Genomic DNA, 24,755 nt, shown 5'->3' with positions numbered 1-24,755 from the left:
TTATGTTGTGACCATTGTATTTCTATTGACCTCCAAAAGTGTGCATTAGTTGTAATATTGGGTTGACATAGAAATGAGTATTTCTCCCACTTGGGTGAGTTTTTTTCAATATAGTAGGTTCTTCTCCTAGATCCATGTTGTTCAATGATGAGAATTGAAGTATGCCTTTCTCATTGAAACATGTTTTGCAAGTAGTGTTAGGAAATAATTTTTGAAGGAGCACTCCTGAGTAATTTTTCTTGCATTTTTTGCATGTATGCAAATTGGATATTAAATCTATTCCATTGTATGAATCTTCTTAGTGCATCTGTGAAGTTAGCATTGTAGCCAAACATAAGCATCCCACTAAGTAGACCACCTTGTGTGGATGCCTAACACTTGCCACAGAGGCCAATGTGGCCAAAGTTCTACTCTTGGGCTTAGTATGGAATTGACTTGGACTAGATTATCATGACAAGTTTTCTTTGTAGATTATATATACATATGCATGTACTTATGTTCACTTTGTGGTTGCAGGGGTGATATTCAAATCATAAGGAAGAGGTAAATTTTGTAAATCATTTTTCCTAACCCTGGCTCATTCCAAATTGTAAACTATAGGGTCATTAATATATTAAAGCAAATTCTAAATTATAGTGTTTGATCAAGAATTTTGTACTATGAATTTTTCTATGGTAGGAGTAAGACAAATATTTTATGGGTTGTTGATGGTGCTCCATAGTTGTTGAAATACCTCATGTGCTAAGGTTTCTGAGATGACACATGGCTGATTTGTGGGCTATAATGGCCTCAATAATCTACATATATAGGTTCCCTATAGTTGTTCTTATGTGGTCACGATGTAATTTGAGGCTTTGACATCATTACATGTGTGGATAAATAAACCTAGTTCTATTTTCTTTATGGACGAACCATCATGTACAAGACAAAAGTGATAGGGAAACAATGAAATGATGCTTAGAATACATAGGTTAGTAGGGGATGTAAGTATTATGTGGGTGATAAAGGTTCAAACTATTGTAGCCCATATCAGAAGTGTGTAGACTTTCTCTCTATCATAAACAAAGATGAGGGTTTAGATATGGGTACTCATTTTATAGGGTATCAACAGTCATATGCCAAGCAAGGGAAAAAGGGATTAGCAAAGTGGAGCTAAGATAGAGGGTGGGAAGATGCATGAAGTATCTAGTGGGTAGAGAGAGAAAATGAGGGACTGGTTAGAGTTGGCATTAAATCCCTCATCAAAGAGATGGCAGTTGATGTCAGAAATGAGGCTAAGAATGAGATTTCTCACAATCTCTCATTTGTTTCTAAGTTGGGGGTTATTGGTTACTTCCATGGTTTTTGGCCTAGCATCCCAACATTACATTCTTGAATTTTAGAGAATAGGGAGCCCATTCTAGATGGAGGAGTCTAGATCTACCCAACCACTAAAGGATTTTTTGTTATTTTTTTCAAATATATTCAGGATAAAATCAAGCTTCCATATAAATATTTTGGTGCTGGGAGGATAAGTTTTCATTGATTTTGAAGCCATGGCACTTGGATTTTTGTCTAATAACAGAGAAATTTGATAGGGTTCCATTTTGACTACAACTTCCAAATCTGCCACTTCATCTCTAGTTTGATTCTATGTTGGAGGCTATTGGCCACACTTTAGGTGTATTTATGATGAATGATGATGTTCTTCAATTCTTCTTCATTCAACTTTCACTATTTATTGGTTGAGATGGATTTTGTGGAGAGTTTTCCAACTGAAATTATAATGAAATCTTCTAAGGGTTGTTGGACACAATGGGTGGATTATAAAGGGATCCCCTCTGATGTAGAAGATGTATTCAAATAGGGCATGATGTTGCACAATGTTAACAGGGGAGATTCTCTAAGATCTCTACATGGTGGAAAAATGTATTGACCCAACATTATATAGTGGAGATGACAGTTGGTAAAAAAAATAGTTTCTCTCAGGTTATGGCTCAGGCTATTGGCCACACTTTAGGTGTATTTCTGATGATTGATGATGGTTCTTCAATTCTTCTTCATTCTACTTTCACTGAACATTTATTGGTTGAGATGGATTTTGTGGAGAGTTTTCCAACTGAAATTATAATGAAATCTTCTAAGGGTTGTTGGACACAATGGGTGGATTATAAAGGGATCCCCTCTGATGTAGAAGATGTATTCAAATAGGGCATGATGTTGCACAATGTTAACAGGGGAGATTCTATAAGATCTCTACATGGTGGAAAAATGTATTGACCCAACATTATATAGTGGAGACGACAATTGATAAACAAAATAATTTCTATCAGGTTATGGCTCAAGATGGAAATTGCGAGGTTCCCCTTGGCTTGGATTTCTCTCTAAGGAGTAGAGGGATAATGAAAAAATGATGATGGCATTGAGAGGGTTACTACACTACTTAGAAGTGAGAAATTTAGAATGATATAATAAAATGTATAAGACGAATTAGCTCAGGTAGAAACTATGGCGAATGAGGTGAGGTTAGGTGCAAAGGATTGTAGGAATGAATCTAATGAGCTATTAGGTATGCGATAGGTTGAGGCATTTAGATTGGAAGAAGGGTGGAAAGTGATCAAGAGGAATAAGAATAGGTTTCCAAGGAAATGAGTATGGTTCTCAGGTCTCATACGAAATGGGGGGGCTGCTAGGGTTTTTTTTTTTTTTTTGGACTTTTTTGATACGCTATCTGATGGGATTGTGGAACCCTTATTTCCACTCATGATTTGGGGCAAGGTCTTCTCGACTTATTTAATAAGTAAATCACTATTATCGATCAAACAAAAAAAAGAATGGTGTACTATGTGTATACATCATGTATGCGTTGTGTTTGCATGCATTCATATGTCTACTTCATGTCCGATTTGCGTCTTCATACATTCATGTGTCTACTTTGTATATTTATGTATCAATATATATATATACCTCAAGTATCCTTAGTGTTTCCTTGCATCTTATTTTTACATTTACTCCACATGGAAAGATTTGTATAAATTGTCATTCTTGAGGACAAACAATTTTGGGAGTCATAATCACCTACTAGTCAGGATCTACACGATGTACCACCCCCCACCATTTCCTTTTTAGTTTAGATATATATATGCATATGTACATGTTCAACTTTTATGCATATTGTAGGTACTGAGCATCAACTTCCCTGAATTGGCAGGATGAGCATGTCCTATCGCAGTATCTCAATTATAAAAGAGGGGAGATAGTTCTGAAGTCCAATCCTAAACTTGAGCCAATTGTCCTAAAATACTGGACAAGTGTCGAAGTTATTTACCTTTCCAAATTCATCAAGTGACGTGAATTCAAGATTTTTGACCTTTAAGTTTGAATTTGTACTTTGTCTTTTAAATGAGTTTTCTTATTAAGTTTGTATATGTTGTGATTTTCAGTTATAATTAAATTTAAAAAACATATTAAATGATTTGATTAAATAAAAATTTAATAAAGAAAAATCAAATTTTAATTATATTTATTTAATTGGAAAATTAATTAAATAGAAGAAATAAATTTAAAGATTTAATTAAAAGACCAAATTTAACGTAAATATATTTATTTGATTTAATAATAATAAATTTAGAAGTTTCATTTAAATAATAAACTTTAAATTTTATTATTAGTTTAATAAATATATTTTCTAAATAATCTTATTATTTAATAAAAAACAAAGTGGGAATGATTTTAATACACTTTATTCTAATTAAAAGAAAAAAAGTGTGCACAAAGAATTAAATAAATTAAAATAATAAAAGAAAAGGCTTTTGCGTGTTTGTAATACCAAAACCCTAGGATGAGAAATTTTTTTATTAGGAGATTAGAGCTCATTTCTCCACACACAGGTTTGGAGGAGCAATTTTCGAAAGCTTTTTGGGAGACGCAAATTTTTGCATTCTTCGAGCATTTGTCATATTTTAGCATTAGATCGAGGTAGGAACTATGTAGAGATTACTATAATATATCTTTCGATTTACCTATGTCTTCTTTGTGCCTGATATATGGATCTTGTTTATGCAAATCCTAGGTGGGCACACAAACAGAGCATGGGTGGTTGTGTCGGGTGTCGAAATGCTTAGCCACTTGGAGCACATGCCTTCCTAGCATGAATGTTATGATAATTTTGAAGTTTCTTTGAAGACAAGATGGTTAACATGAGCAATAACCACTAGGCGAAAGGGTAATAAAGAAACCCCAAAATTCAAATGTCACCTAGTATTATCAAAACCCATACTTTTAACGCCTCCCAAGAAGTAACCCTAATCATCAAAATTGGTCACGAGAAGACCTTAAGCTGCCACCCTAGGCATTGAGGAATGGGTATGTAGGATGAGAGAAGCCAAAGAACTTGGAAAAATAAAAGAGGCGCATAGAATGAAGGGGAGGCAGAAAGGAAATTAGGCATGTGGGGAGATTGGATCCTTAAGAAGTGGGATATAAATATTTACATTGTTATGCAATTATTATAAATATTTACATTGCTATGCAATTATTTTTTAATGGTATAGTAGTTATTATAAATAAATAGTATGTTATAACATGTTATGTATTTAGTAAATAAGGTAATATATCTCCTAGTATATTTAATGATGTGAAGTTGGATGTTAAATAGTATATGCTAAGTATATAGTATATATATGTCAGACATTATAATATTATATGTTGCTAGATAGAATGAGTAATATTATATTTAAGTATATAGCAAATAACATTTCTTATATATCATTAGTAATAAGTATGTTTTAATACATCTATATGTGTTATATGAAATAATGTTAATCATGATCATAAAGTATGTATATTATATCATTTGTGGTATGACTGTTGATTTTTCCTCCTATGGTAGTTGGCAAGAGACTAATAAATAGTTAGTAAGCTTATTATCTCATAATGTGACCAATAGGAAATATTAAGTGGAACTAAGCAGTAAATAAAGCTAGCAGCTAGTTGGTTAGTAGTATGATGTCATATAATTAGTAAAATGATAATTTTATAGATTAGATAGTATGTGAAACTAATCTAATGATTGATGTAGGAGAAGGGTGTGTTGGCATTATTTGTTATTTTTCATTAGTGATAACACTTATTCGATTATGAAAGGCTATCGAGCTCATCACTCAATCTACAATTTATACCGAGTAGTTAGTGGTTACCTTTTAAGTTTAGCAATTAAGCAGTTCACACTGAGCATTCCTGAAGCTATCGAGTAAGTGTGCAGTTCAGTAGTGTATACTAAGCTTACAGTGTTCACCGAATAGATAGTGGTTACCAAGCTTCACAGTGCCTACCGAGTTATCAGTTTGCATGATGTGAATTTAGTTTCTATCGAGTGATGGATGTGTAGTGTTTACCGAGTGACAGCAAGGTAAACAAAGGATTTAGTATCTACCGAGTGACACTATATCTACCGAGTCTCCAATGGTTATCGATTTCCAAGCTACATTGTGTGATTAGTATGGACCGAGCTTCTACTTCTACCAAGTGCATGACGATACCGAGTAATGCAATGGACGCCGAGTATCAGAAGGTCACCAAGTCAGCTTGAAGAGCTTGAGTTTTCTACTATTTGGCCGACTTAGTAATGTTTTGTTTACTTGTGTTTTAACCCACCTTGTAATTGTAAACATTGGAATGATATGTGTGTGTGTGTGTGTGTGTGTGTGTGTGTGTGTGTGTGTGTGTGTGTGTGTGTGTGTGTGTGTGTGTGTGTGTGTGTAACGTATTGTATCATTTTCAATGTATCATGAGTATGTCAAGGAATGGATATGTGATATTTTGAGAAGAATGAAAGCAAATCAGCAGAAGAGCAGAGTATTCAGCAAGGTCTACAAGGAGCAACAAAGTCATATAAGTCACAAGAGGTGATCTATACTTCAAGTATCTAATCAGCAATCAAGTTGTAAGTCAGATCTATTGTTTCATCCTAGCAAGTGAATCAGTTTTCTAAATCCTTTAACAAGATAGACTTAACGATCTTTGTATAAATCTCTTAACATAGTGCACACTTCATTTTATGTTTGTAAAACCTCTAACAAGGTGGATCTAGCAATCCAAATTGCTCTTAACAGGGCAGATCATCAGAAGTGGTCAATGCAAGCTCTAATAGGCCAACCTTATATTGCAATAGTGAAGTTTTGTGGCTATCATCCCCACCCTAGTTTTACTTTCTATTTGGAAGGTTTATGGGTCACCAAATACTGTGTTCATGTGTTTATCTGTTTCATGCATGCAATAGATGAATGAATGGTGAATGATTTACATGGTTAAGTGCTGAATTGATCTAAAGTTTTTGAGGTTACTGATTCACCCCTTCCCTCTTAGTAACCTAGCTAGTCTTGATTATTTCCAACAAGGTGAGGTATGCAAAATAGTTAGCAGAATTCATTAGATGATCATTGTATTTTATCCTCTGATAATTAGTCGAATTGTATTAGTTGACATAGTGATTGAGAACTCAAACTATATACACATATGTGATATTATATTGAGTGATTTAGTATGATCAATACCTAAAGTTATGTGTTGAACTAGTAGTGGTGTTAGAAGGTAGTTGTTAGCGGGAAGGTTGAAGGTTAGTAGTAAGAGTAGGTGTGATCATTATATAGTGGTCAATTAGTAGGGAGTAAATAACATATTGTGATCCTTAGGTAATAATGTTATTTTTTTTTAGCATATAAGTGATATTGGCGTAATGTCTATATATATATATTGTGTGTGTGTGTGGATATATTTCAACAAGTAGTATTGATAGTCTATATATTAGTAGATACAAATGTAATGGAATTGAAACCTAAATGTATGAAGTTTTATATATATAAATAATCTGACAAACCCTAATAGATACCAGTATTGAGGGCTTGCTAGAAATAGGGTTTCTCTCACAAACTTATGGGTGTTGTACCTTTGGATTGACTCTTCTGACTCACGATGCTAACTTGAATTAAACTTGCATCCAACTAGTTTTGAAATCACTTGGGTTGGTATGTTGCAACTTTATGAAAACAACGATACAAATCTTGAACTCCTAACCAAATGATAACCTTATTGACAATGTGTAGTTTCTTATATGACTTCATAAGTTTACCTTTCAAAAAAAAATTAAAAATTAAAAATTGTAGTTATTTTTTTGCGTTGTAAATTTTGGGCATGACACAAACATGGCCTTCATATTGTTCATGAAGGCAATGTTAAGTCTGTTAGGCCTAATGTCAAGCTTGTTTCCACCCATGGTTTCCAACTTAGAACACTTAAAGAAATGCAGAGTGAAAGTTACCTTTTCATAGGGCAAGAGAATGAAATTTTAAAAACTCTTTTTATTGTGGTCGTATCATTTCTTTTAATTGCAATAATGACAGAGACAGAACTACCATTTTGATAAGTAATCCGACTGACCGTACACATGCGGAGCCTTAATTTTTTGAAAGGGCATGGTACTCAACTTGCCATTGTTTTTAAAGTCTTTTTTTGGGCTCACTGGAAATATAATTACACACAATCATACCATAATGATGCAAAATCATTAAAAACTGAAGCTTATATACATTTGAGTCAAGCTCAAAATTGCCTTTTCAATTCATAATTAAAACATGCCAAGTGTCTTTTCAAAAGAAAGAAAATCTTGAAATAAGGAAAGGGTTACCCTTAGTACCCATTTGCCTTTGCCACGTAACCCACAAATTGGTGTTATGCATGGTTACAAGTATCCATATGTTCCTCCCTCCTTACAAGGTTCCTTGTGTCCTGTTGCAGCTAATTTACCTTCCTCCAACATCTTAACCCTTCCATTTGTAACCTAGTAGTAGCCATAGAGTCTGCAACCACATTTTCCTCCCTATAAATATGCCCACATTTATGGTTTTGGAATCTATAAAGTAGGGCGGGAGAGTCCTCAAGGGCATGATACTAAAAATATATTGTTAAACATACTACATTAAATTTTACAAGTGTATTAAAAAGAAATAAGTAAATGCATCAAAAAATAGTTTTTAAAAATATATTATTTTAAATTATTAAAATTTGATGTACTTCTTATTATGATATTAATATATAATTAATTAATAAAAATATGAATTATAAAAATTTATTTAAAAATTCAATTTCATTTTTTAAAGTAAAACGAATACATAATTTCTTTAATCACAATCTTATATAATTGAAATTACATAATATGACATATTTAAAATTTACTAATATTAAATTTATTTATCCTAATAAAATAAAATAATATTTTTTATTTTTATTAAGATAAATAGATTTTGAAGGGTGCCTAAAACCCTGTACAAGACTAAAGATTTTCAATAAGTTCAGATACAAAGATACAACAAACAAATAATGTTATTCAAATGTAGAAATAATGAATTGTACTAAATTGCAATATAATGTCTATTTAACTAATGATTTGTGAATTTTTTTGGTTTTGGACAAGGCTATCCTCCCTAGGAATGGACTGTAAGTTGTCCAATTTTTAAAAAATCAAAAACATCATAGATATTTTGAAAATTTCAAAATGAATCTCAGAAAAAGAAAGTTTACTTTATTTTTTCTTTATGCATTTTGTCGTTAAAACATCAACTTTACTTTATAAAAGTTAATACTTAACGATTGCATAGAACTGATATGTTACAGAAGTTCTTTAAATAAAAAATTGTTAAATCCAACAAACCTTATTAGTCCCGCCTATCTATAAGTGGAGACTATTGTTTTCAGAACGCTTATACCATTAATTTCTTTCGAAAACAATACAACTTAAAATTATTTTTCATAGTTTCTATAATGTTCACTGTGCCTTTATTTTTATATTGAATTATTGAATGAGTATTTTTCTTTTCTTACTGACTCTTGCTATTTTTTTCTGGGGGTTTTATTATTTTTCACATTCAAAAATTCTATATTTTTTTCCCTCTATACGCTTATTAGCCTTTTTAAAGGCGAGACTAATGTTTTCGAAAGGATGAAATTAATCTGAAAAGGGACCAACGTATTTTAAATTTAGCGGCAGGATTATCCAGGCCTGCATCCATGTTAAAAAGTTTTGTGACCCCACGCCATTATTTGTCAGATAGCGGTCCACGTTCTCTGTCAGTAGCCTGACCATATTGGTTAGATCTGGTAAACTAAACATTGAATGAAAATGAATTAACATTCCCATGTATTCATTTGGTGACGTGGAAACCTCAGTGGACATTTAAAACCATAAATATATACATGGTGGCAAGGAAGATAAGACTCAAAGTAGATGAAGTGAAAGAATCTCGGATAACGAAGGAGGACTGCAAGAGTATGTCTTTATTGAAATCAAATTTTGTGTGACATGAATCTATTGGTTTCTTTTTCACTTTAGTTGCTAATTTAATGATATTATTTTTTGTTTTTGGGTGGGCTTAAGATAATTTATTTTTTCCTCTATGATTTTGTTGGTGGGGGTTGTTTCTTTTCGTAGACTCATCTATTTCAATTTTATATGTCTAACTTTGAAATATCATCTAATTTTTTAATTTAAAAGATTTGAATATGTAGTGGAATAGGATGAGAAATATGAAATATAAGATTTCAACATGTATCAATCATATTATATTTTAAATTTCAATAAATAGTTACTTATATTAAAATATAATGATAAATGTCAAATTTAAACATAGTAGCTTTTGCTTTTTTTTCTTCAAAGATTTGAATACATGGATTAATTCAATGAGATAATATGTAATTTATGAGTTCATTATGAATTTATTATATTGATTTTTAATTTATTAAAATTATTTATAATAAAATAGAATGACAAATGTAGAATCTATTTTCAGCGGTCATTTTTTCAAGTCAAATTTGAAAGGTACAAATTAAATAGTTTTTAACTAGATACATGTGTTTTAATGTTAGTCGTTGAGAGGTACTTTTTGGAATTGGTTCACTCATGTCCTATTAAACTTATCTTTTTGTCACATAAAATTTTATTTTGCTACATCTCATAAATTATACTTTTACAAATTGAACATAATCTTCAATAATAAATAATTTATTGATATATTTATATATTACAATTTAATAAATTTGATATAATCTTCAACAATAATATATATATATTAAATTTGAAACTATTTCACCTTAAAATCTTTCCATTCTATATCGACCTCTTGTTTAATATGTTATTTTCATTCTATTTAGAAATACAAATTTAAAACATTAGATGTGTATGTGCGCGTGAATCTTAATTGTAGATTAGATAATTCTAAATCTGTTTAATTTGTTTTGAATTAAAAACGATGAGAGGATACTGTATGAGGAGGCCGCGTCAATCTGAAGAGAATTAAGTTCATCATTTCAAATTATATTCATTGAACTGGAATTTCATCAATTGACTTCTGACGGTGGCGTCTGATTGTCGCCTCTACAAATTACACTGGAATGGGGGTTCAATTTTACATTTTCGGTATTACAAGAAGATGCTCTGGCGATACAGATCATTTAGACTGTTTGATCTTGATATTTTTTGGGTTCTACTCCGAATTGATATCAAATTGAACATAAAAGATGTATTAAAGAATGCCCCTTCTTTGAAACCACTAGATAACATAAATGCTCCTGATCAACTGAAAATTGATCAGTTGTAAGAATATAAAAAAAGAACATTATATATTTTGAAAAACTAGACGAACTCATTTGGTTGAGATCCAAAACGGGTGTCTATAATGTTAAAGATGGCTATGGTTCACTCGTCCCTCGAGGTCAACAGTTTTATTGTCTTATTTTGTACCAAATAGTGAAATAGAGAAATAGCCAAAAGACATACCAAAGTATCCCTTCAATCCAAGACAAGGTTAAAATCAAAGACCCTTTAATCTAAAATCATAGATTCTTCCAACTTCAGATATCTGAAAATGGGAAACTAAGGTACCAAAAATTCTTTTGACCCTACAAAATTTGTCATAAGATCTGACTATTGATTTGGGGTTGAAGAATGCTTGAAGTTGAGTAGAAGATTGAATAACCATATTTTGCACTAGTTTTAAAAAATTGAAGATGGCACTCATCTGATAATTGATAATTGAATGTGAATATTGAAATGTTAAAAAACAAATCAAAATAAAATATCTAGGCAGTGGAACAACACGTGAGCTGAAGTTAGGCAACACAATACTTTTTAAGATTGCATCCTAGACAACACACCACAAGGGCATTAATAGACTGAGATTTAAACAGCAGAAACTCAAAACTTTATCTAATGTGTATTTTCAAATTTGTAGCTTATCGCATTTTTAGATTTTGACACTGCCTGTGTTAAATAAAGGCTGGTTGATCTGTCTAAGACAGAGATAAAATGTTGCCTCAGAATCAAATCTGTCAAAAACATGTTTAGGTGTGAAATTTCATAAAATTTTGAGTGTGGCATACTCCAACCAATTAAGTTCAGGTCACTGAATTCAGCATCTGAGGAAAGCAATATGCTGAAGTGACTGAAAAGGAAAGAATTGGCAATGGTCTCCCAAGTGTAAAGTTAAGAGGCATACCAGAATTCTGGGTGCACAACACCTCAAGCAAAAAGGAACAAGTTTTCAGATACATCATCAAAGCCAAGGCACATACCCGGTGTGGCTTTGAAGGTTATAGTTGGCCATGGCCTCCAAATGTAAAATTAACTGCAACATATACTTTGTGCCTCATTTGACAAGGTGAAAGTCCTAGGATGCAGCATTTATCAAAAACTGTGTCCACAATGTGGTTGAAAATTATACAATTTGAATAGGCAAATGCTTTCGAGTGTAAATTTTCCAGTGTAACACCAGCTCTGGGGTACATTGCAACGGCAGGATGTTACGACGAGTTTCCGAGATAGGGTGACAAAGGGCCTCACTTTTGGGACAATGGGGAATGGAGGCAGGGAGTGTGTTGTATGCTATACATATATATCTTAAAATGTTTGTTATGGAATGATGTTTCAAACATATCAAATTGAAACACTTGAACATACCAAAATTGCAACACAAGCCAGAGCCATTGAACATTCAACATGGTAAAATAGAATACACCCAATCGTAACATTAAAAAATCTAAATTCATATAGAAATTCAAGTAGCCATCATAGCAACAGTATCTTTGAAGAATGGCAGAGGTGGGGTACATGGGTACTTCAAGTACGCGGTACAGGGACGTCTCACGGATGGATACTTCAAGGTTGTTTTGGGAGGGTGGAAGGGGGGCGGGGGAGAGGGTGTGGAGGTGGGGGAAAAGTCACCAGGTTTCACTGAAAATTCCCTACAATGTAACATATTCAACTCTGCATATGGAAACAAGAGGGTACAATTCACAGCGTGCAACATCTAATACAAAGCACATTCATAGTGATTTTGAAAAGGGTAGAATTGGTTATGGCCTACAATTATGGGCATGGCATACTTCAACTGAGAAACTGCAAGTCCTTGCCCAAGATCTAGGTCAAAGAGATGCCTCAAGAAACGGTTGTAAAAGAATAGACAATTGAAACAAATGCATAGCAACGGCAATGCAGTACAAGCTTCCGAACAATTTAAAAGCATGTCAGAATGAGTTGTCTGAGAGTTCTTTAAATGCACCATTGTCTATAATTCAAATGCATAATTAAACCAAATCGGAGCACAAATATTGTCTTCGGAGGACAATTTTCTACAACAGCTTCTTAATAATTTCTTCATTACTCCTAATGCATATGTCTTGTCTAAGCTAATTCACTCATCATCTGACAATCTAAACTAAACGAACATTTTTAAATACCTTAAACATGTAGCTGAGCTCATCTACGGAGAAGCGGGCTTTGGATCTCCACAAGGAAGACCGCATACTCACCACAGGGGAAAATAAGGAATACAAACTTACCCAAACTTTGTAAATCACACTAATGCCGAACACAATGGTCTCTTTGAAATTGAACCATTAATCTTTGTATAGGACATTAATAGCAACAAAACAACAAGAATATTCAACATACATTTCATCTGGCAAAATCCAGAAAATAATTACAATCTACTTTTCAATAATGTCGCTTGTCAAAACAATAAATGAAATATTGAATATATGATTTATTCTGGGAACCAAAAATCTCTCTCTCCTGTGCTTGCAAAGGAATTTCCCGATGAAAAGTCTGTCTGATATGAGAAATCAGTATTAACTGTACAAATTTCCGAGTGCTCACAAAACTGGGGATCTTCTCCCATTTCCATTTCAAGAAAAGAATAAGGATTGCTGTAGTTATAAGGATGGATAGTGTTTTGCTGATGAAGAGCGGCAAAAAGATTTTCATCCATCTTTGTATTGAGGAGGTTGCCCTGATTGGAGAAATCATTGTCTGCAGGAAGAGCAAAAGATAGTCCCATTTGATCCATATCCATCTCTTCACTTGTATTGCCTTGATTGGAGAAATCATTTGTACTTGCACCGCCATTAGAATTATGCAAAAACAAGTCCCCATTTTCTGATCGGATTTGCGACGGAGAATGTTGATCCAGGTCAGTTGCACTTGCACCACTAGTAAAATTCTGCAAAAACAAGTCCCATTTCTCTAATTGAATTTCAGGGGGAGAATGTTGATCCAAATCAGTAGCACTTGCACCACTGGTGAAACTCTGCACAAATAAGCCCTCATTTTCTGATAGAATTTCGGAGGGAGAATGGCGACCCAGACCAGTTTCACGTGCACCACCATGGAAATTTTGCACAAATAATTCCCCATTTTCGGACTCCACTCTGATGAAAATACTGCAACCACAAAGAATTGAAAGCTCGGAAGCTTTCTTGAAGAGGCCTTCCTTTCTCTTTCCAAATGTCTGATTTCTCTTACCTTTGTCGTCCCTGTAGCAATTCTCAAGCTTTCTTCTACCCATGCTGCCCTCTGTTATTCGATTCTGTATGCTTTGCAATGTTGGGTATTTCAAATGCTCTAATACTCCCTGTTATTCTATTCTCTATGCTCTGTAACGTTGGGTATTTTAAATGCTTTATACTCTCTGTTATTCAATTCTCTATCCCCTGTTCTGAGAAACCTTCAATAGCTATTTCTGAGCTTGAATTCCCTGCATTGCCCAGCTCGAAATTTATCAACGGGCCTTCAGATGAAAAAGCACCAAAACCAACGGTCTTGTTTTTTCGTTGCTAACAACAGCGTAGAAAAACATTAGGTAAACGAGAAATAGACCAAAACAGGCCTTATAGAGCTCGAATTTATAGGCCTTAAAAAAGCATCAAAACGCAACGGTCTGATGTTTCTGTTGCCAATAGAAAATTCAAATTTCGTGCCATTTTCCATCTTCACAGAACGTTCGAGATGTCTGACCAAAAAAACAACAAAACCAACCGATATCACGCGGGCATTCATGGTATTTCAAAACCAATTCCTCTGCTTTTGGAGGAGGAATATATTTCTGCTCTGCTTTTTGAGGAGGAAATATATTTTTGAGGAGGAAACACTATGCCATGTCATCAAATGTGATAAAACGTCTCTTCTAAAGCATATCCACGTGGAACCATCCCATATTTGAATTCGATGAGAATTTATTTGAAAAGAGTGTGAGAATTAAGGACTGATGTTAAACGTAATGCTATGAAGAATGATACTTATTTCTCTAATGTTATAGGTTAGGAAATTCATATGATACTCATTTCTCTAATGTTATAGGTTAGGAAATTCATATATGAATTTCCTAACCTATAACATTAGAGAAATAAGTATGAATGACAAAAAGAATAATTATTATTTTATTATTTTTCCATCTTTGATCATTATCATAATGTTTATTTACAAGATACCAGTTTTTTATTTCTGTTCTTTTAAATTTTATATACTCATTTGAAATTGATTACCTCAAAAGATAAATCAATTTCAATAATAGATAAGCTTAAATTTCTCAGAAGAAACATAAATGTATATTTATATTAAATTAAAAGATTTATCAATTTAATTTTTAGTTTTCAAGATTTAATTATATTTAGATTTTTTTATCAGTAATAATATATTTTATTGATATAAAAAAGATGGTAATATATCCTATTGATATAAAAAAAGATTGCATAGTCACTGAGATTGACAGACAAAGATATCCATCAACACCCACTAGATGCAAAATACCATCATAACCCATCGTACAACTAACCCAAACTAGATATAAACTATGAGAAAACCACTAGTCCATACTACCAAAATTGGGCAAATGCCAACCAGAACAAACAACAAACTTCATCCAAAACACTCAGAAGCCTCCTCCTTGGTGAAATTAGGGAAAGAATCCCTAGTCACACCACTGAGACCTTCAATAGACCTAACACTAGAACCATGCCCATGATGCACTTATTTTGGAGGAATTTTGTGTCTTGGAACAAGGACCCTGTTAACTTGAGGTGCAACAGACTTCACCAGAGTTGTCTTCATTCTCTTCCTCTTGCCATCCACCATCTCCCTCTTCACCATCTTTGGTTTTGCCAAAAAACTTAGCAGGTTGCTCCACCCTTTTCATGCATCAGTCATGTGAACCTACATTGGGCAAGAAGAAGACCAGACCACAAGGGATTGCGAATTGCCTTCACCACCACCAATGATGTTGTGAAATTCATACTATTTTCATTTTGGTCTTTATCAATTTCTTGCTTATTATTTTGCATGACCATGTTTTCATTTGTTTCAATGCTAGTAAGCATGCCTAAAATGGTTGATCTTATTTCAAGGATTTCTGCTAAATATTCAAAATATATTTTAACATCATTGTAATACAGGTCAATCTTGAGCTTGTATTGCAACTCAATCCTAACATGACTTTTGTTATTATAGAAGTTGTAGTGGTGCCCCTATATATTAAATTTTCAAACTATGAGAACATCCAATTCTTGTATTCTTCATGGAAGCACACTTGCAATCTTATTTTATGTCTTATGCAAAACTTATGTTGTGACCATTGTATTTGTATTGACCTTCAACAGTGTGTGTTACTTGTAATATTGGGTTAACATACAAATGAACATTTCTTCCACTTGGGTGAGGTTTTTTAATATAGTAGGTTCTTCTCCTAGATCCATGTTGTTCAATGATGAGAATCGATGTATACCTTTCTCATTGAAACATGTTTTGCAAGTAGTGTTAGGAAATGATGTTTGAAGGAGCGCTTTCGAGTAATTTTTCTTGCATTTTTTGCTTATATGCAAATTGGATATTACATATATTCCATTTTATGAATCTTTTTAGTGCATCTGTGAAGTTAGCATTGCAACCAAACATAAGCATCCCACTAAGTAGGCCACCTTATGTGGATGCCTACCACTTGCCATAAAGGCCAATGTGGCCAAAGTTCTACTCTTGGGCTTAGTATGAAATTGTCTTGGACTAGATTATCACGACTCAAATTTTCTTTATAGATTATATATACATATGCATGTACTTATGTTCACTTTGTGGTTGCAAGGGTGACATTCAAATCATAAGGAAGAGGTAAATTTTGTAAATCACTTTTCCTAACCCTGGCTCATTCCAAATTGTAAATTTTAGGGTCATTAATATATTAAAGCGAATTCCAAATTATGGTGTTTGATCAAGAATGTTGTACTATGAATTTTTCTATAGTAGGAGTAACACAAATATTTTAACAGTTGTTGATGGTGCACATAGTTGTTGAAATACCTCATGTGCTAGGGTTTCCAAGATGACACATGGTTGATTTGTGGACTATAATTACCTCAATAATCCACATGTACAAGTTCCCTATAGTTGTTCTTATGTGGTCAAGATGTAATTTGAGGCTTTGACATCATTACATGTGCGGATAAATAAACCTAGTTCTATTTTCTTGATGGGCGAACCATCATGTACAAGACAAAAGCGATAGGGAAACAATGGAATGATGCTCAAAATGCATAGGTTAGTTGGGGATATAAGCGTTATATGGGTGATAGAGGTTCAAACTATTGTAGTCAATATCAAAAGTGTGTAGGCTTTCTCTCTATCATGAACAAAGATGAGAGTTTAGATATGGGCACTCATTTTATAGAGTATCAATAGTGATATGCCAAGCAAGGGAAAAAAAAGGGATTAGCAAGGTGGAGCTAAGATAGAAAGTGGGAAGATGCATGAAGTATCTAGTGGATAGAGAGAGAAAATGAGGGACTGATTAGGGTTGGCATTGAATCCCTCATCAAAGAGAGTGGAAATTGATGTTAGCGATGAGGCTAAGAATGAGATTGCTCACAATTTCTCATTCATTTCTAAGTTGGGGGTTATTGGTTACTTCCATGGTTTTTGGCCGAGCTTCCCAACATTACAATCTTGAATTTTAGAGAATAGGAAGCCCATTCTAGATGGAGGAGTCTAGATCTACCCAACCACTAAAGGATTCTTCATTATTGTTTTTAAATATATTCAGGATAAAAACAAGGTTCCATGTGAATATTTTGGTGCTGGGAGGATAATTTTTTTTTATGTTGAAGCCATGAGACTTGGATTTTTGTCTAATAATAGAGAAATTTGATAGGGTTCCATTTTGGTTATGACTTCTAAATTTTCCCCTTCATCTCTGGTTTGATTCTACATTGGAGGCTATTGGCCACACTTTACGTGTATTTTTGATAATTGATGATGGTTCTTCAATTCTTTTTCATTCTACTTTCACTCGTTTATTGATCGAGATGTATTTTGTAGAGAATTTTCCAACTAAAATTATAATTAAATATTCTAAGGGTTGTTGGACACAATGGGTGGATTATAAAGGGATCCCCTCTAATGTAGAAGATGTTTTCAAATAGGGCATGATGTTGCACAATGTTAATAGGGGAGGTTCTCTATGACCTCTACATGGTGGAAAAATGTATTGACCCAACATTATATAGTGGAGATGAAAGTTGATAAACAACATAATTTCTCTCAGGTTACAACTCAAGATGGAGGCTGTGAGGTTCCCCTTGGGTTAGATTTCTCTCTAAGGAGTAGAGGGATAATGAAAACATGATGATGGCATTGAGAAGGTTACTACACTAGTTAGAAGTGAGAAATTTAGAATGACGGGACAAAATGTATAAGATGAATTAGCTCAGGAAGAAACTATGGCGGATGAGGTGAGGTTAGGTGCGAAGGATTGTGGGAATGAACCTAATGAGCTATTAGGTATGAGATAGGTTGAGGCATTTAGATTAGAAGAAGGTTGGAAAGTGGTCAAGAGGAATAGCAATGGGTTTCCAAGGAAATGAGTACGGTTCTTAGGTCTCATACAAAATGGGGAGGGTTGCTAAGGTTTTTTTCTTTCTTTTTTGACTTTTTTGATATGCTATCTAATGGGATTCTGGAACCCTTATTTCCACTCATGATTTGGGGCAAGGTCTCCTCGACTTATTTAATAAGTAAATCACTATTACTGATCAAACAAACAAAAAAAGAATGGTGTATTTGTGTATACATCATGTATGCTTTGTGTTTGCATGCATTCATATGTCTACTTCATGTTTGTTGTGTCTTCATACATTCATGTGTTTACTTTGTGTCTATTCTGTATATTTATGCATCAATATATACTTCAAGTATGCTTCGTGTTTCCTTACATCATATTTTTATATTTATTCCACATGGAAAGATTTGTATAAATTGTCATTCTTGAGGATAAACAATTTTGGGAAGGTTTGACTATCATGACCCCTCCTAGAATGGGACACAACAATTATAAATGATTAAAAACTTTAAAATATAATAATGACATAAGGTTATATACATTATTAATTTATGATTAAGATATAACCAAATAATACACAATCAAGTATTATTATCTCCTATAGATATATAGAATAACTATTAATACCATTAAAAATAAAATTATATACATAATTGAAATTAAAGTGAGGAATATGGATAATGGGAATAGTTGAATGATCATGATCTTGATTTCAACATTTGTATGAAGTTGAATGTAGAAGTCATCCTTATTAGTTGAAGACATTTAGTAATCACAATAAATGTTATCAACAAATATATATGAATAATTTATTTAATATTAAATAACATTATTAATCAATCCAATTATTAATAATCTATATATATATATATATATATATATATATATATATATATATATATATATAATCCAAGGGGCTTAGCTAAGTTGGTTGAAGCAATGAGTTCATATTGTGGACGAGGGACACCTTTATGAAATTCTAAGTTGTGACTCTTGGTCTTCCAATTATTGTTTCTAGTGTGATTGCTCGAAAGGAGCTTGAATAAGTTTAAATTGTTACTCTTAAGGAGCGCCCGATATGTAAACGATCTTTATATATATACACACACACACACACACACACACATATATATATACACACACATATATATATACATATATATATACGTATATATATACATATGTATATGTATATATGTATGTATATATGTATATATGTATGTATATGTATATATGTATATGTATATATATATATATATATATATGTATATATATATATATATGTATATATATATATATATATATATATATATATATATATATACATAGATACATATATACATATATACATAGATACATATATATATATATATATATATATATATATATATGTATATGTATATATATGTATGTATATATAGATATGTATATGTATATATATATGTATATGTATATATATACATATACATACATACATACATACATACATACATACATACATACATACATACATATATATATATATGTATTAGTAACTTATAACAAAATATGAAATTCATATTTTAAGATCAAATTGTAAAAAACCAAAACAAAAGAGATTTCACCCCCTTTTTGGTTGGGGGTCCACGCAAGCTGAAGACATGAAAATGTAATCATTGGCCTCACACGTGCACATGCACGCGCACACATACACACACACATGTTTATGTATATATATATATACATGCTGGAAATGTAATGACAAACAAGTGGCTGAGAGGGGGGCGGGTGGGGCAGGGGGTAGGAGGGATGAACGAGAAACCACTTAAACTTAGATTACTTCTTCTTTACTTCTTTAGATTATATAATCTACCTTCATGCATTGTCATGAGCCCAAATTTGAGGATATATGAATATTCAAATAACATATTACACAATGATAATAATTAAGAATAATAATATTATAATCCATTATAATAGTGATATATTTGACAATGTAAAACAATATATAAGATTATAGCATAATTGTAATGTAAACTATTATATTAAATAACAAATAAATAATTTGATTATAAATTATATCAAACACTAATAATAATTTTATAACGTACCTACATTGGATAATATTATAATATAATTGAGAATTACATATTATTATAAATAATATAATTACAAGAAATGGCAATAACTACTAATAATTAATAATCTACACCAAATATTAATAATATAATATTCAATATAACATCAATATGATATCAATAGGACATCAATATAATAATATTAGTTACTGATATCCATTCCTAATATTATTTCTTAAAACTAATAGTAAGTGATATTATATATGGTACCTTAATTCTGACGTGGCTTCATAAAGAAATAAATAAATCAACACCAGATTTGGTAATCGAGAAACCCTCCAAGGAGAAGGTAAAACTGGGGTGGGGATTACACGCACAGTGCTTCACTACTTCATTAATAAAGTTGGCTTGTTAGGGCTTATAAATGATCACTTCTGGTGATCTACTCTGCTAGGAGTAAGAAGGACTATTGGGTCTACCTTGTAAGAGGATTTTACAATACAATGAAGTATGTACTATGTTAAGAGATTCAATAAAGGACTGTTAGGTCCACATTGTCAGAGGACTTGATTGATGCACTTGTTAGGATGAATCAACAGGTTGATTTCTGCTTTGCAACTATATTTGCTAATGTAGATCCTTTGAATAATATAATCCCCTAGCTGTGATAGATAAGTCTCTTTTTTCCCTTTTTACTGCTTTGTAGCCTGCTTACTCAATCTTCTTCATATTTTCTTCTTGTCTTATATACCCACACTTATACAAATGAATTTGTCTTCCTTATATATCCATCAATCAATAACTTCATACCAAGTCGGCTTACATAATGAGGATCTTCGTAATTACCAAAATATACCTTCAAGTCAGCCAAATGTTGATGCTCGGGTCATACAGTGCATTTTGATGTTCTACTGATGCTTAAGAAACACAATGAGCTTGGGTGATACTATGACACTCGAGTAGCATTGGATGCTCAGGCAACACTTTAGAACTTAGGTGATACTAGAGCGATCTGACTTGAACTTGTAGCTTAATTCATACAAAGAACTCGACTAACATCGTGAATTTGGTTCACACTAGGAACTTGGTTTCCACTAACAACTTGGATAACTTGATTTATATTGTGAGCTCGGTTAACACAATATACCTTCATTTTCTTGAGCTACACTAAAATATTTTTGCTGATGGAAAGCTTGGTTGAGGTATTAATTGACCTTCCTTGGTAACTTAAGTGGTTTGTCACTAATTGAAAATATGTCTTGTCATAGGGTGAACTATCTCCCCCTTTGGCATTAGTGACAAAAACACTTAACTTGAGTAGTTCTATCAATAATCAAAAATCTCTTGATCAAGAAGTTTTTGTCAAACTCCTCCCCCTTTCCATATGCTTGGATCTACAACTCGATTTGAATTGAAAAAATCTATGACTTGGTCACAACTAATTTGAATTTGGATTTTTCAAAATTATTATTTTTTCTTCTTTTCTATACATCTAATCATCTGCATCATATACATATTCCTCTATACATTTCTACTATATATTTCCTCGTTTACATAATGTACTTTCCCCCTTGTTTTTGTTACAAAATCCTTAACATATACTTACAAGGTAATACCAAAATGTGTGAGGAAATCATTATGCACTTTCAAAATTAAAGACAAGTTTTATCCCAATTTTCTTATAGTGCCTTCAAGATGTGCAGTTCAATTTGAAGTTTAGCTTATAACTCCATCATGAGATCTGAAACTAAGAAGTTTGTCTCATGTACTAATGTCTTTGCATGTGCAAGATGTTTCTACATCACATCCATGTGAACAAGTATCAAACTCAAAATGTCTGATATAGTTGCCCTTATTTTGCCTTCCTCCCTAAACAATTTTTCCTACAAATCTATCAAAAATATGACTTTTACAAAATGGTTGGAGCTGGAACTCGGGTCAAGTGCTAACTCACTAGCACTGTTCTTCAAGTCTTCATCAATCTTTGTGAACTTATCTTTAATTTCCTTTGTGAAAATTGAAGTATCACATAGTTTTATAAATAAGGAAACAACATTATTTACAACTCTTTCTATAGTTCCAATAAGAGTGGACAATTCCACTTGATCAATAGAAATTTTCTTTGCTACATTCTCCAAAACTTTATTTTCAAATTTTCTTTTTGCCCTTTGCAAAAGCTTTTCCTAGCCATCTATGTTCTTAATGAATTTATGCACAATATCAACTAATTGCTCACTAATGGAGGCCTTATTATTTTTCCTCTATTTGTATGATTTCCAAAAATATGTCCTTGATGTCTTCAAGAACCTTTCCTTTGTCTCTTTATGCTCTCAACTTTCTTTGTTGTGCTCTTTTTCTCTATAGACCACTTGGATCTCTATCTAATTAGCAATGAGATTGGATTGATCCCAATTTGAATCACAATCTCAGTATCAAGGTCTATCTCATCAAAGATACTTTCCTTTTCCTTACCTTTGGCACTAGGAGAAACTATGATTGTTTTTCCTTTGTCTTCATCCTTCTTCTCTTTTCCAATCGGTTGATTCTTGGATTCTTCTATATTTTCTTTGTCAACCTTGTCCTCATCCTTTTCTTCTTTTTTCTTGGTTAAGCCTATCCTAAAGGTAGATTGATTTTTCTGCTTGGTTACTACTTGGATGGATGGAGGACTTTGTTTCTTCTTCACTGATTTCTCTATACTTTATGTAGAAATGGATTGACTCAAAGTGGAGGGTAGAGAGGCAATCATAGTAGCTTCCATTATTTTTGTATCAGGCTCTTCTTTAGTTTGTACATCTTGATCTTCATTTTTTTCTATCTTACCCTCTTCCTCAAAAATAGTTTTCCACAATTTTGTTGTGGATTGAACAACCTCTTCAATATTATTAGACAAAATTTGAAATGCCTTTAATCTTGGAGTCTGCTTGTTTTCATGTTTTTTCCATGGCCTCCTTGACTTCTTGATTTTTTAAATCAGGCATGATGCTCTTCAAGGTTTTCTCTCTAATATCCCTCTCTATTTTCACAATATTGGTCCATCTCTATGTAACTGTGTAACAGCCTTTAATAAGACATTAGGAGCTTGGTTATTTAGCTCATTAGGGTCATATTTCCACTTAGCCATTTTTTCCATCAGAGCATCCTCTATTTTTTGGTGTTTCTCTTTGCCTCTAGATTCATATTTGATGTATTTGAATCCTACCATACCACTTCCTTCCCTCAATCTCTTCAATTTATGCTCAAAGGTTAGTGGGGGCTTCTTCAATTGAATTATAGAAATTTTTTCCTCTTCTTCATCATCATCCTGAAGTTTTAGTTTCTTTTTGGACTTTCTTATTGTAGTGAACACATGGGTGGCTGATTTCTTAGGTGTAGCTTTCTCAAGTTTTTTTGTGATTACTTTCCCCGTTTTCTTTGGAAGTTCTTCTTCCTCATATTCTCCTTTTCCCTCAGTGAATATGAGAGGGTCATCTTTCTTTTCCAATTTCTTCTTTACGGTTTCCATCCTCTTCTTCCCTCTTTTTAGAACTTGAGGAATATCTATCTCTAGAGATATCCTAGTCTTAGCTTCATCATATATTCCAAAATATGTTGCTTTAGGGTTAGCAGGCTCAATCAAAAAAGCCTCTATGATATCCTTGGTATCATATATATTCACCTCACACCCCAAGGGTTTTACCCATTCATTCCTAGGTATGATTGCTTGAATGTGAGCATTTTCATGATCAACTAGGAAACAAATGGCTCGTGCATATTGTTCAACCAGTTCTTAAGGTATTTTATACATATTCTAAATCTTTTCCTTGCAATCCTCAAAGTATACATCCATAATACAATCACATTTTTCTCCCAACTCATCTATGAAATTATTAACATGATAGATTATTGGTCTATCCTTAGTCTAGACCGTGTTGCCTTTGGATGAAAAGAACTTTTGAACAAAGGAGAGAGCCAAACTTACACACATTCTTCTTTGATGCCTGAATGCTCTCCATGTTTTTGCTCTAGTTGGATCAACTGCAACTTGGCAAGGTCGAAGGATAGATTGTTCCTCACCACTTTATAAGCTAAATCAACTACTTCATAGGGGACACTATTTGGCCTACTTGAACTATAGATTTTGTGTGTAATGACATAAATCCAAAATTTGAATTTCATGTCAATGATGTTGTTCAGTTTCATTCCCCTACCATCCCATTCTACTAGGGTCTTCTTGGTAAGTTCACCATGATCTAGGGTTTTAGTTTTCTTGGGTATGTCCAACATTGGGTAGCCTGTAACTCAGTGTACCATCTTCTTGGTGATCCTCATGGGTTGTTCTAGCCAGAAGGTCATGTCATGAACCCTATTGAGCATGTATATGATCCAATTTACTTGGAACTTATGCGAGATGTATATGGCATGTGTCAAACCCTTGACTTCTAGATGCTCATGCTCATCCTATAGAGTTCCATTCTCAAATAATGCATTATACACTTCATTCATCTCAAATGAACCTAATTCATGAACTGTA

This window comes from Cupressus sempervirens, chromosome 4 (genome assembly GCF_028749045.1).
Source record: "Cupressus sempervirens isolate cs-2001-9-10 chromosome 4, ASM2874904v1, whole genome shotgun sequence".
NCBI classification, from domain to species: Eukaryota; Viridiplantae; Streptophyta; class Pinopsida; order Cupressales; family Cupressaceae; genus Cupressus; species Cupressus sempervirens.
The sequence above is the reverse complement of the archived record's forward strand: the minus strand, read 5'-3'. Positions refer to the sequence as shown.